The 14,269-nt window shown below is 39.8% G+C and overlaps 1 protein-coding gene across 1 annotated transcript in view; it reads left to right on the forward strand.

Annotated features, from left to right (window-relative positions):
- nrxn2b (neurexin 2b) overlaps window positions 1-14,269 on the forward strand; it is a 619,828-nt gene that overhangs the window by 216,132 nt on the left and 389,427 nt on the right.

Below are 14,269 nucleotides of genomic sequence, written 5' to 3' on the forward strand. Positions count from 1 at the left end.
TCTGTTGTTTTATGGTGGACGAGCTCGCGTTTGATAGCACCCTGGTTTCCTGGCTTGTGGTCTCAAACAGTGTGTAAATGTTTGCTGGATGGATGTTTGGATGTCGTTACCTGGCACAGGATTTTATTGCAGCCCCTCCCTTCTCTATATATCTCTATCAGAACCAGTACAAGAACAGACAACAGACCGAAAGAGATATACACCAGTCCTGCATTTACTGTTGATATCTCCTTAAAGCCTCAGTGTTGGCTACATTTACTTACATGCACTTAGGAATTAGGTTACACATACTGTAAGGCACTGGGGAGCAATTATAAGTCTTGACTTTTAGAATTGGTGATTCATTGAAGTCATTTACCTGGCTGTTTGAACATTACATTACATGTTAGACGCTTTTATCCAAAGCGACTTACATACTCAATACTGTGGGCAATCCCCACAGGAGCAATTTGGGGTGAAGTGTCTTGCCTAGGGACACAACGACATGCTGACTGCAGTGGGGTTTGAACCTGTGCTCCCTTGATCCGAACACCAACGCTCTATCCACTGCGCCACACGCCTCCTGAACCCATCGTTATAGTTAAATCACAACAAGACAAGCATAAGTGTTTTATCAAATATAACACCTCATACAACACGTTATTTTGCCACAGAGGAGAGTAAAAATGGTGTTAGTTAGGAGTTATTTTGACATTAAAGAACGGCCCCAGGCTGTGACAAAAAGTCAGAAGGTCAGGAGGTGGTATTATTTGCTAATGAGTTGACACAAATAGTTGACACAGATCCCCATGAACATTCTTCAGGGGAAAAATATATCAGTGCATCCCCGTCACCGTGTGCTCTTCCTCTGCAGCCCAGTGGTGTTGGTGTGGAGTACAGCGTGCAGTGAGCTGGTACTTGGAGGTGATAAATGGGGGCCGGCAGACCCAGAGTGTTATCAGTGCTACTAAGACCTGCAAACTAGGAGAACACAGGGTTGGCTCTGGGGTAGGACACAGCCAGACTGTGGCTAAGGTTGATATATCGCTGCAGAGTCACAATAGGATTCATGTTGTAAGGGCCTCTGTGAACATGCTGAGAACAAGAGGGGAAATAGCTGCAAGAGTGTGTGTTTATGGAGAGAGGAAGAGAGAGATGTCATTTATGTCCGTATATGTGTGTGTGCACGTTAGAAGAGACCTCGTAGAAATTGATATGAATCACACAAAATGTTGTGTACTTCATTGGGTGTATTGCCAGGTGAAGTATATTCCTCTCTCCAGCTGATGATTGAGTCGTTATTAGAACCCCTGCCGTGTGTGTGTGTAAAGGATGCTCTTGTTAAAAAAAGGCATGCGGCTGTAAAACGGCCAACCAATTAATTCCAATCTGTTCCAGAGGGCAGATGACATCATAAAAGTGCGTCATCTTGCCAGAACCTATGATGCCCCCCCCACACACATTCCACAGACACATTTACACGTGCTATGACAGCTCCTTGTTTCTATAGACCGATCAAAACGCAAACAAATTGTAATTGACAGTCATCATTCTTTCTTTCTTATGTTCCCCTGTTTTTTCTCTTATGCCATATGATTGTTTGCTAATGTCTGCCCATGCATTTGGAGTCAAATGTCCCATTGAACAGAATGAAACATCATTTTTAGTTTTACAAATAGAACATCAATTAAACACAATGTGCAACATCCAACCTACAGATCTCTTTTAGACGCGTTACTCTATAAGCAAGTAACAATTTACATAAGAGGGAATATATCAATGCACATATTTAAACATCTCACAATTATGCTATCTTATTCTTTTTCATGTATTATTTCACCATCCCCATCTTCTTGTCCCTCTCATTTAGCTTTAAAGCTTCCATTCTGTTGTCTGCGAGGTAATTAATGTAGACAGTTATATAACACTTCTCTTTTCAGCCTCATTGTGTCCCTTTCTCAAGGCTTTTATGTCACTGCAGATCAAATGGGCCATACTTAAAGAAATACATTTCATGTCAGTTTTTCAAAATCTACAAAGGATGTCATGGAGGGAAAAAACAACACTAATTTGTGCACTTGAGTTTTTAATTTGGGCTCTTGATTTCATAATCTGTGCGCATAGACTGATGTAATATTTGACTCGCTGTGATACAGATGCTTTCAAGCTCTGTCTCTCTTTGCTCAAAGAAAGCTACAAAGCCGCTCTTCAATAAATACATGTAAAGTTGCTGTGTAGGTCCAATGCTGCCTCCGCATAAAAGAACAACATCTGAACATACATGATATCTTTGAATAGGCTCTGTAAACAGATAGCATAAAAGCCACAATATGTGTGGCTCAAACAAACATTTATGTTGAGATCAGCCTCTTTCACTTTGCTGATGTCTAACTGTCATAATATATAATCTATGTACACGTATAACCAATTATTATACACTTGTTGCCCATGACACTTTATTGAATATGTATAAGGAACTAATAGGTGGCGAGGAATCTTTTGATGTATTCCCTTTTTATATATATATATATATATATATATATATATATATATATAAAAAGCAAGACCCGTCCGAACCTTATTAATAATTGATTGCACCCTTTCCTTGACATAGAAATAAAAAATGCAATATCCTCTACTAAAAATCTCAACAGGGTGTCCGCGGGGTCTTAAAAAGTATTAAAAGTTGATAAATCAATTAAGCAAAAATGAAGGCTATTAAAAATTATTAAACGGCATTTTCCAAGGTATTACATTTTGTAGCTTGTTTCCAATAAGTATATAAATTGTCCAAAGAGGTTGTATTCTACAGTGTGCCTGAATGTAATCATTGCGTAGGTGTGTAGTGTGATTCTGTGTAGTTTATTTATGGCATCCCGTTGGATTTGACGTCATCTGAACAGGACATCGCACGCTCACTGCTGGATAGCGCGCGGAGGTCCGTTTACGCCGGTTGTTAAACAACATCGTTATGAGGAAATGCAAGTTTGCGTCCAAATGGTTGGAAGATAAGGAGGAAGGACAATCAATACTGTATATAGTAAATGTGAGGTAAGGTGTGTCGCCAATGTAACCGGTTACAACTGGAAGTGGCGATGAGGTCTTAAAATGTATGGAAAGGGTCTTAAAAAAGGTCTTAAAAGGTATTACATTTGACTTCAGGATCCCTGCATATACCCTGTGAGATCATATGTGAGTTGTAACAATATTGTAAGTCTTGCTACTTTACTCTTCTTGGCATGTTTGCTTTTGTATTTCAATGGAAATGAGAAACATACCCTTACCATACCCTCACCTTACCTCAGACCATGTCTTGTGTTCAAAGTCAGCAGCTTACTGACAGAGACACTGCATTAAGGAGTGGCTAGGTTTGGGCAGCTCTAGTAAGTAACTGTATCAGTTCAAAATGATTGCGTTAATAAGTTGCGAACAATTTGTTATTTGAAAACTATTAATTTTCTTGTCCTTTGCGACTCCTTCCTGTGTCACATCGTCTTTTTTCCTCTTAATACTTTTACTTTCTGTCCTGGTAACCTTCCCGAACTGCATCTAGAATTCAAAAGTGAGGGAAAATATTTAATATCCAATATTTTCCACCTAGCAAAGTTTATTGCATTTTATAAACATTGATTAAGGTGGAGGATTTGCCATTCTATCACTACTGTACTAGAGTAAAGTCACAGCAAAGATGGGAAGTCTTTACCCTTGCAATGTTCCCTCATTTTGTTCATGCTGTGATGCATTCACAATGATTTACAAGCAATGTGTTCAGGCATAAAGGGATAGCTTGTATTTTCTAAATGACAGAAGGTGAAACACAATTAGAATACAAGTATGTGGTTCTACCCTTAGATTGACAATCTCACAAGCAAACACACACAACTGCAGCACACACACAGAAGTACTGTGGTTTTTCCATTACAATCTTTTACATCCCACCTTTTTTGTTCTCTCCTTGTGCCTTTTAATTAGCACTTACTACTGGAGAGTAAGACAGTTAAACACATATCCTACGTAACAAAAAGCTTTATTTACCTTTGTCACAAGGGAGAACGAGCCTTATGGAGGGGTGTGCATGCTTAAAACACAGGGTATGATAATTGAAAATGTGTGTTAACAGTCTGCATAACACCAGCACTAGCTTAAGACACTGTCAGTGGCTGTGAGCTTCTAATATCTTCATGTGTGTACCCTGTGCAGTCTGTCTTTCCCAGCATAAGTAATAAGAGCTTGCCTTATGGTGAGGTGTGAAGGATGCACATCTACTTATAAGACGTAATCGGTATTCTCAAGGAATTGCTCTAATGGCATTTTTATCTTCGTCAGCGTCAGGCTATGCCAGGAATCAGAACGCTTGGTGATTGTGTGTAGCTGAATTGTGTGAGTGTGTGCCAGTCTTGGCCTTGAATGCATATACCTCCCTCTGTGCTGCACTCAGGAGCTAGAATTAAACTGGATTTAAGGCAGTGGAGGGTTGAAGGAGAGCGAGGGTTTATAACTCTGATTGCCATGCCCACCAATCATAATGAGACGCATTACAGAGCTGATGTTGTAAGATTAGGGTGACTTAAGAGACATGAGCAGCCTTACAGATCAGAGGAGGGATGGAAATAAGGGAGTGGCATGAGCGAATAGGGAGAAAAGAGAGTAAGCGCTTAGTAATGGATTTAATTTATTTTAGACTGAAAAGATGGGAATCTGGGGGAAAAAAAGGATGCACATAAATGTGGATTATACCATATCTCAGCCATTTCAATGTAATTGATCTCAAAGGGCTCTAAGGTTGAGGGGGCAAAACAAGTAAAAGGATGATGAAGTTGTATGGATGGTGGCATTGGATGATAAGGAGTGGCAAGAGAAAGAAAGGCGGCCACAAAATACACAAAGGCAATATCTGCATTCCTGTCAGCATGCAAGAACAGCAGAGGAGCTCTCAGTTATTAAAGCGCTGACAGCCTCTGACAGCGATAGAGCTCCATTTTGTTCCGACCCCATCACCGCCTTGACTGGAATTCAAAACAGGCCGGGATGTCATGTAGAACGCTGACAGGTGTTTGTGTCCTCTTTCCGTTCGAATTGCCAGCAATAAAAAAATATCAAGAGAAATCTGCCGTCCTTTCCCAGCAGCCCACTTGTTTGATTTGATTGTGAAGCGAAACTGATTTGCTGGGACGACACTTTCCCAGTCATGTTGATATTTTCTATCTGGCTGCCAGCTGTTGGACATAATATTAAGTACAATGCACATGCCAACATGTTACTTGCAATCAAACTATGTATCAACAGGGACACCTTTCATGTCAGTTTGGTGTTTACGAATGATTCCTTCCTCATATTATGCTGTTTACAACCAGTTTAAGCAGGCCGGGATCCAGTTTGGTTTATTGTTTGTTGACTCAAAGTTGTTACTTCCTGCTGCTTGAAGACACTGCGCTCTGTATTTTTGAATAATAGAATGGGAATGTAATGACATGTTTAAACTACACAGCGGTTACTCAAATGGTCTTTTATAGTCTCATTTATTAGTGGAGCCATAATTTGTTTCTTTACAATTACGATTTACAACAAAAAAAGCACAATATACCCTTTGTAGATCAAATTCTATCAATCAAATTTGTATTTATATAGCCCAGTATCGCAAATAACAGATTGGCCTCAAGGGGCTTTCCAATCTGTACAGCACACAATGCCCACTAGACATTGTGTTTTCAGTTTACTCTTCCTAATTCACCGAAGAATGCACATAGATAGTTACAGCTGACCTCTACTGTGCAGTGTGCTCTTTAGAATATATTCTCTTTCAAGGACACTATGCCATACATGAGAAACCTTTGACAAATGCCTGAGGGTGTAACCAAGGGCCGCTCTGATTCACTGGGCCGTGGTGACAAACAACCTTTACTGGGTAACGTGGTTTAATGGTCACAAGACTGGACGACCTTCCATACGACTTACACAACATCTTCATCATTGTACGACTGTGTCATTGTGAGTGATGCTGGTGTGTGTGTGTGTGTACTGTATCAGTGGGGTTTATCCTGTGTGGATAGTATCTGATTGTCTTTGGGAATGCAGAGCAAATGTAAATTCAGAATTTACGCATTTCTGTCATTTAGTCCTACGGAGACTTATATTGTTTCTTCCAGATGTCCACAATGCAATCGAGTGTCTACAGTTTCTAAACAATTTGCATTCATTTCACTTTATTGATGTGCAGTTGATGCGGAGGGAAATGCATAATGAATCCTCAGTAGATGCTTTAATGTCACAGAGGCACAGAATAATATGGACTTATGATACACGATGTCAAACTGAATTGGCTGGTAATATAATAACACTTGTTTATTTAGTGTAATGGCGGGTGTATATGATATTGCAGTGATGAAAGTGGATATGTACGTGATGCATAGCTACCTGTGGGGCCATGTCTTCTGCTGACCTGACACTAATGTTTGTATGGAAAACATTTGTATCAGCCTTATCATTAGACCTAATAAGTTTAACAAATATTATGCTTTTTTTCTACATGTTGCAGGGAGCAGGTCGTTTTTTTATATAATGCTGCAGTAAAGTTTTAGACTTTGCGTTATCTCATTTGTTTTTGCAGGAAAGTGTTGAGGCTCAGTAGACACCATTAGTGTCAGTTAGTATCGCTGCTGAAAATAATCAGGCTCGGTGAGCTGGATTTGACAGTAAGCTGCTCCCTATAGTGGCAGGCAGGCAAACATGCACAGTTTTCTCACTAATAGTGTATTATATTCACAGATAACATACACCAATATCTTATTATAATGCAAACATAAGAATAGCAAATGATCAACTTCTCTCCTATCGGGATGTCGTTTTTCTTCAGTCTCCAGCTTGAGAGAACAACACATTTGAAACAGATATATGAATAGCTATTTTTTTGTAATGCACAAACACACGACATGTTGACTCCTCATCCACCTCTCGCTGTTGCCTCTGCTTTGCATCCTGACATTCCTTGTTTCTATGTAATCACCATCCTAAACAGGGTATAATCAGCGTGGCAGGGGAGCCGCTGATTCCAGGCCTCTGCTCTGATTGGGAATAACAGCCCTCCAGCTGATAGCAGGGCCACTTTTATTAATATTACTTTTTTATATATTCCTCTCTACTCCTGCATAGAAACTCAGAGTATAATAAAGATGCTAGGAACAGGGTTTTTCCCATCAACATCATCACGGTGGAATTATGGACATATTGACGTATGAGAAGAAAGAAAATGTGTGAGAGATTTGAAAGCAGCAACAGAGACAGTAATGAGCAGGTGAGCTGCCGAACAATGCGCCGCTGGTCTTAACCTCTTAAGCACGGCGGTCCCCCCATTGGACCCCTCCCACCGTTTTTTTTCGAGATAATGTCTCAGGGCTTCTTAACATTTATGAAACTATTAATGTGTAGCACCAGATTAACGGGAAGAATCTCAGCTAACTGAAGATATGAACCATTTTTACCAAAACAAAACACAAGTCTCATAAGAAGCGTCTAAATGACCGCTGAGCGAAAAAATTCTAACGCACTGCGGCACACAATTCAAGATAAAAATACCCTTATTACTTATCGTAGCTGCACATACAATATAGCGGATTAAAGCTGAGACTCCACTGATTATTTAGGTATAGTATCATCACTGAGCGATCCGAACTTGCGACAGGGGAAGCAAACACAGACATCACAACACGTACCTTTACGGAGCTTTTACGGCAGATCGTCTCACCGTAGCTGTCAATTAGGTCAAAAGACGTGTTCAATGGCATTAAAACGAAAAAATTGATAATGTACCTGTGCCTTTGAAGAAATTATTTATAATCCATAATTCCATTTTTTATGTAAAAATCGGAGCGGAAAAGTTAGCTGCTAATGGTAGCCACCAGAGTGTATGCAGCTTCCGGTTTTGGTAACGCGTCACTCTCACTCCTTATTTGTTAACGTGTTGGTGTGTATATAACTTTCCCTCGATTCCATTGGCTCTAGCGGTTATAAAGAGATTTCATTCATCAAAATCGAGCAAGGGGGGCCAGAGATAGGTCAAATCCACCCAAATGACCCCAGAAGTGTTTTTTTTTTGGCTAAATCTCTCTAAAAAGGTCAAATTTCACTTGTTTTGCATCAATATTGATACAGGGTACTTATTATATGTTGTACTTTGGATTCCTAAAGCTTTTAGTCTACTAACCCATCATCCAAGGGTAGTTTTCACTATAAGTAAAAAAGAATGTTTGGACGGACACTATAATTTACAGTTTTTTACTATGTAAAATCTGAATTTTCTTTAAAATAAAAAACATCTATATTGATTCTGACTTTTCTACATCCAACTCACAGGTTTATCATTACTTTGAGAATAAAGATTATTAATTTAACCCTTTTAGAAGGGAAGATATGGTCATTTGTTCTGGGAATGTCATTTTCGAGCCTGAGACCTGAAAAACAGGCTCAGGGCTTAAGAGGTTAATTTAACTGACTCTTTGAGAAAACCAATGCCAGTTTTACCTTTGTCTTGATTTATTCACAACACTTTGACAAGTGCTTCAAAGCTGAAAATACAATCATGTACAGCAACAAAAGGATCTTTGACAAAGCTGGAGACAACAAAGAACTCATATTACAGGCTTCAGATTTGTATTTTTCTGATGTTTTATTCCCTAACAACACTGCTGCAGTCAGTGCGCTAGATTCTCCTGTGGGGTCCTTCAGTCTATTCACTCTCGCCTTAGAGGTGGTGAGCTCATTGCCGTTTCTCAGCAGGCTGTTTCTTTTAGCTGGAGGCTCTCTTGGGTCGACGCATGTTGCCTTCCAGGAGCCCTTTGTGCCCTTTATTGGATTCAATGTCAGCTGCAGTTGTATTTTACAACACTTGCATCTCTGTTTGGTTATCTTGGATCATATAGTAATGCAGACATGATAGAAACAGGCTGACGTTTGGGGCATTGACTACTTTTCAGCACGGTTCGTTTGCTACTGAATAGATACATGTGTAGTTTCACTAACTCACACAATTACAACACATAATGCACTCATTCCTACAAAACAATTCAATACCATTCAATCGATTCACTACAAAATAAAGAGCACTGAATTCAAATTGACATATTTATTTGATGTCCTGCCATATTCTTAGTCTGATGCCAAACAATTGCAGCGTTGCTATCTTCCGGAGCTTTTAAAAATGTTGTTATGGATTTGTGTTCATCGCTTTTTGAACATCCATATCTCTTTACCTTACATACACACACACACACACACACACACACGTACACACACACACACGCGCACACGCACACACACACACACACACTACTATTCACTACTTTTCCTTTCGTGTTCAAGGCAAGCTGTTGAAAGTCCATTTCCTTGGAATTGTTCACAGCAAGGCCACCTAAGATGGAGTCTCGTATTGTTGCTCACAGAAAAAGCTCCTCTGATACGTTGTTACAAATGCTGTAGCGTAAATGTCCAAAGGCTTTTAATTATGTGAGGGAGCCACAGGCCATTTTGTCCAACACAACTTCTCACAATACAGCTCTGATTGTGCTTTGGGGCAAACAATAGCATTGTGATTTCAGCCACTCGGCTAGTGATTGCTTCCAGAGACCGATGTTCTGACTTTGTGTTAATGTGATGGAGATGGCAAGGGACAACGTCAACACACTCTTCATGAAACACTCAAGATTGGAGTTGGTTTTGTTTGACTGTGGGTGGGTGGTCGGATGTTTACGTTTTTCATTTTCTAACTCTCTTAGTTCTTCTTTCTAAGCCTTTCTTTGTATATATGTAATTTCAATTCCCGCTGGCTAATAACAGGGCTATGTCGCAGCTTATTGATTGATCTCACAGTGTGTGTTCACTCAATGTTTTGGGAAGTTAGTGCTACTTTTCATAAAAGACAACGCAGAGATTACATCAAGTTTTAAATGAAGTAATTCTTAGTACTTAGAAGATTAATTGGTGAGCCACTGGAAATTGCTCAACAATCATATTATCCCCTGCAGATCCTGTAGATTATGCTCAATTTGCATGATGAAGCAGTGCAATTTACATTTGTACGTTTTTGAGAAATTAAGCCATACAATCCACACTATTAGTACTAACAATATCAAGCAAGTTATACAATGCCTGTTTTAGAAGTTCAGCCCCTTCTTTGTGGGCTGAGTGGAAGTTGATATGGTATTAAAGGACGGGGGGGGATGGGTCTGTTAGCAGTGGGGAAGCCGACAGATGAAACATCACTACCAAGAGCTCAGTATCTGGCCATAAGCCGGCACTTTTGACTGCTTCCACCTGCAGCAGGTGGCACGACCCAAACGCTTGACACACACTCAGCCAGACACAGTGATGGATGACTGTTGGCCCTCTTTGCCATGACAAGAATGGGTCAGTATGAATGCACACTCACAAATGGCCTCCCATCAGGGACAGTGTCCTGCCTCACACCTAACAGATGGGCCCTGTGGCTCTACGTCATTCACTTTTTACCTCACGACTTGGGTCCATAACAACCAAATTATTTTTCCTTTGCTGGCCTGACACAGCTAACTTCAGATGAGCAAATCTATGTGCTAATGTGTCTGCTCTCACGGCGCACATAGAGACATTTATCCAGATCAGACTTGTGACTAAATACAATTGGTGTCTGAGCAGGAGACACAAAGTGTTTATGCAGGCATCAGTGCACTCATGCACGCCTTTGAGCCTGCATGTGTCGAAGTATCTAGACTAATGAGGCTTCCCTCCAAGCTTCACTGACATCAAAACAAACCGAGACAGATACATTTTGATGGATCTGTTGAGCTACCTTGCCAAACTGCAGGCATATAGGTATCTTGGCAGAGATACCGACAATGATTATGCACTGCTAGTTTGCTGTTATTATCGCAGTCCTGTATCATGCTGTTCATAATCTGCCCTTCTCTCTTAAAACAATATTCAATGTTTCTCTTTGTATGATATTTCTTATAATTTGAGACATTATGTCTTTTGAAAGTGGCAGTCAAGGACAGAATGCACTGCTTTGTTCAGCAAAAGTGATAAGAAAGAGAGACAATTTAATTAACCTCTTAAGCACGGCGGTCCCCCCCATTGGACCCCTCCCACCGTTTTGTTTTCGAGATAATGTCTCAGGGCTTCTTAACATTTATGAAACTATTCATGTGTAGCACCAGATTAACGGGAAGAATCTCAGCTAACTGAAGATATGAACCATTTTTACCAAAACAAAACACAAGTCTCATAAGAAGCGTCTAAATGACCCCTGAGCGAAAAAATTCTAACGCACTGCGGCACACAATTCAAGATAAAGATACCCTTATTACTTATCGTAGCTGCACATACAATATAGCAGATTAAACCTGAGACTCCACTGATTATTTAGGTATAGTATCATCACTGAGCGATCCGAACTTGCGACAGGTGAAGCAAACACAGACATCACAACACGTACCTTTACGGAGCTTTTACGGCAGATCGTCTCACCGTAGCTGTCAATTAGGTCAAAAGACGTGTTCAATGGCATTAAAACGAAAAAAAAAAAATCTACAACTGTTGATCCATAGGTTGATAATGTACCTGTACCTTTTAAAAAAATTATTTATAATCCATAATTCCATTTTTTATGTAAAAAATCGGAGCGGAAAAGTTAGCTGCTAATGGTAGCCACCAGAGTGTATGCAGCTTCCGGTTTTGGTAACGCGTCACTCTCACTCCTTATTTGTTAACGTGTTGGTGTGTATATAACTTCCCCTCGATTCCATTGGCTCTAGCGGTTATAAAGAGATTTCATTCATCAAAATCGAGCAAGGGGGGCCAGAGATAGGTCAAATCCACCCAAATGACCCCAGAAGTGGGGGTTTTTGGCTAAATCTCTCTAAAAAGGTCAAATTTCACTTGTTTTGCATCAATCTTGATACAGGGTACTTATTATATGTTGTACTTTGGATTCCTGCAGCTTTTAGTCTACTAACCCATCATCCAAGGGTAGTTTTCACTATAAGTAAAAAAGAATGTTTGGACGGACACTATAATTTACAGTTTTTTACTATGTAAAATCTGAATTTTCTTTAAAATAAAAAACATCTATATTGATTCTGACTTTTCTACATCCAACTCACAGGTTTATCATTACTTTGAGAAAAAAGATTATTAATTTAACCCTTTTAGAAGGGAAGATATGGTCATTTGTTCTGGGAATGTCATTTTCGAGCCTGAGACCTGAAAAACAGGCTCAGGGCTTAAGAGGTTAAAGTTCGGCATTTGGGCACAAAAGAAAAGACAAGATTTATCATCTTCATCAATTAGCTGGCTGAGGGAGCTCTGGCATTGAACGGACTAGCAATGTGGATTCATCATTGCATTTTGTCAGGAGAACAGCGACATAGCAAAATAGATTTTCTGTTGATTTGATATGTTGATTTGAGCTTATTCCATTATGTTTGTGGCCGGTTAAGTTTAGAGTTGATCTTGATTTTCAGATGGACGCATACAAGAGTCCAGCATACAAGTTTATACTTCACTTTATATTGATAAAGACCCAACAAAAATATCAAGCAAATAACCTTGATGCATAATACTTTGTGTAACATGCCCCCATACATAGGGGTTCATAGTTATCAAGTTTTTTATTCTTATATTAACAGTCATGTTACCAATGTATAAACAAAATACCAGAACAATATCTCCTTCATCTTTGAGGAAAGAGCTCCATTCAAATAGTACTCACTGTGGGTAAATGTGCACCTTGTGTGCTTTTCTATTACAAGTGCAGCCTTTCAATCACAACAGAATGCTTGCTCCCCGGAGAAGGCGTCAGTATTTGCTGGACATATGCACATAGTTGCTGCAAAGAAGGAAACCCAGCAAGCTCTACAGGCATGGGGAATTCATCAAGCAATATGACAATATGAAACGCATATTATGTCTGGTTTTAAGTGAATGATAACATTGCAGGTAGGAAGCTTGTGTGGGCGGACTGATGGATAGAGAGATAGAAGCGGATAGAGAAAAATAGGAGAGGAGCGGTGGAGGTGGCGGGAATGCGTTGGAGGAGAGAATGGCAGGAAAGTGAAGCGTATTTCTTCTCCTGGCAGGGTTGAAGAGGAGCAGCACAGGGCTGCAGGTGGGCAGGAGAGGAAACTAACTCTGTCATTCAATTAACACCACATGCTAGAAACTAGAAAAGGCTTTTATGCATATTGTATATATTTAAATGTACTGACCTAATACATCTCTCCAGCATGGAGTAGGAGTTTGCTCAAAGCTGCTTCAGTCACAAATGACAGACCCCTGATTAGTTTAAATGGATTTCATTAGCATGTTTTAAAGAAACAGTTACGATCATTAGACTTTTAAAGCTGGCTTTTCCACATCACCGTTTATTTAATTGTGTAAGAAACATAATGAAACCATGTCATTTTGGGTCATTACATTGGAAATGATCAAGAATACAAGTGTTAACCATCAAAATCCCACAGTCATAAGGCTTAGAGCACATGTGTCAAACTCAAGGCCCGGGGGCCAAATCCGGCCCGTGGTAGATTTAATTTCGGCCCGCAGGATAATTTCGAATTACTATTAGATCTGGCCCGCCGGTATATTGCACGCACACCTTCACTCAATCCTGAGGATATCCTCAGCTCAGAGCCTGAGCCCAAACATTGATGAACTTGCACCCAAGATGAGATGCCAAGTATCTGGCTCGAACTAGCATCACAGAGCAGCACACTGAGTTTCAATGGATGTTTCCTTTTGCACTTTTTTTCTGTCAAGCTGTTGGCCTGTGGGAAAATGTAATCATAAGAAATGACTCAGCAGATAGAGCCATAAGAAATGAATGCAACTGATTATTTAATGTTTAATGTTGTTTTTATATGCAATAATTTAAGCTTTGTTAGTTCCAGGTTTAATATGTACAATAAGTTCATTTAAAAAAGTGTTTCAATAAACATTGAACCAGTCCGGCCCTCGGCTAGTACCGATTTTTTTATGTTGGCCCACTGTGTACAGTATTTGAGTTTAACACCCCTGGCTTAGAGGGAACATGTAAAGCATAATATATTTTTTATGGAAAAGTATTAGCATATTAAATATGCTGAACTGAAATTGTGGTTAGGCCATGTGAATGTGAATTGAAGCTGACTTCCCTCCCTTTACTATGCCTTTGATGAAGGCGATTTATTCCCATTTTGATTGAGTGAAGCTCCTTCGGTCCATCCGTAGTAAATTCAAACCTCTGAACACACATATCTACTATGGATGAATGTTCGGCAAGTAC

The sequence above is a fragment of the Trematomus bernacchii genome, unplaced genomic scaffold (genome assembly GCF_902827165.1).
Source record: "Trematomus bernacchii unplaced genomic scaffold, fTreBer1.1, whole genome shotgun sequence".
Classification (NCBI taxonomy): Eukaryota; Metazoa; Chordata; class Actinopteri; order Perciformes; family Nototheniidae; genus Trematomus; species Trematomus bernacchii.